The 213-nt window shown below is 63.4% G+C and overlaps 1 protein-coding gene across 1 annotated transcript in view; it reads left to right on the top strand.

Annotated features, from left to right (window-relative positions):
* LOC104167657 (CMRF35-like molecule 7) overlaps positions 1 to 213 on the top strand; it is a gene marked incomplete at its 3' end in the record, with an annotated part of 1,747 nt that overhangs the window by 1,001 nt on the left and 533 nt on the right. The gene's annotated exons all lie outside the window — the stretch shown is intronic.

Here is a 213-nt window from a genome sequence, read left to right as displayed (position 1 = left end):
TCGCCCTTGCTCCCATTCAGCGTCTCTGCTTCCACAAGCCCATCCTTTGGGGTTCCCAGTCCCTCCCAGTAAAACCCTCCTTTTCTTTCCTCCTCCTCCTCAGTGCCCAGTGCACTGCCTGGAGACCCCCATCTCCACCTCCTGCATCTCCGTGGCTGAAGTCTTGGGGCAGAGACCCCCTGTGCAGGGGGCAGGACGGGGTGCGGGGGGGGG

The sequence above is a fragment of the Cariama cristata genome, unplaced genomic scaffold (assembly GCF_000690535.1).
Source record: "Cariama cristata isolate BGI_N322 unplaced genomic scaffold, ASM69053v1 scaffold22569, whole genome shotgun sequence".
NCBI lineage: Eukaryota > Metazoa > Chordata > Aves > Cariamiformes > Cariamidae > Cariama > Cariama cristata.
The sequence above is the reverse complement of the archived record's forward strand: the minus strand, read 5'-3'. Positions and strand labels throughout refer to the sequence as shown.